Below are 502 nucleotides of genomic sequence, written 5' to 3'. Positions count from 1 at the left end.
GTCTTGTCTTCAGTTGCTTTTTCTTCCTACTGGTGAGTGTAGAGAAGTCACTGCACCTCAGTGAATCCCCGACGAGGATGCTGCCTCCACCCTCACCTAACACTGTGTGGAGTGGCGGGCTGAGGCCAGCCGGAGGTAACAAGGCCAGTTCCCAGTGACCTGGGCCCAGGGGAGGCCCAGAGGGCAGCACTGGGAGGGGAACGGGAGTGGGAGAGGTCAGAGTGGAGGAGTCCCTGAGACCCCCATGGGAGCGCCTGATTGGAAGCCCACTCCCCCTGCCACAGTAACATGGCGATGCTGCTCCAGGCCGTCGGCTGACCACTGGCCAGCAAGAGGCTAGCAAGGGTGTCCAGGCACGAGGCTGTGCTGGGACAGCCTGGCCAAGGCATAACAGATGGGGCAGCCCGCACTGGCCACTGCCACCCCAGGTTTCTCACTGCTCAGCCTGGAGGGAGGTTGTTCTAATGGCATCCACGTCATGTCACCTTCCCCTGCTCAACAG

The sequence above is a fragment of the Manis javanica genome, chromosome 11 (assembly GCF_040802235.1).
Source record: "Manis javanica isolate MJ-LG chromosome 11, MJ_LKY, whole genome shotgun sequence".
Lineage (NCBI taxonomy): Eukaryota > Metazoa > Chordata > Mammalia > Pholidota > Manidae > Manis > Manis javanica.
Note: the sequence above shows the minus strand (reverse complement) of the source record.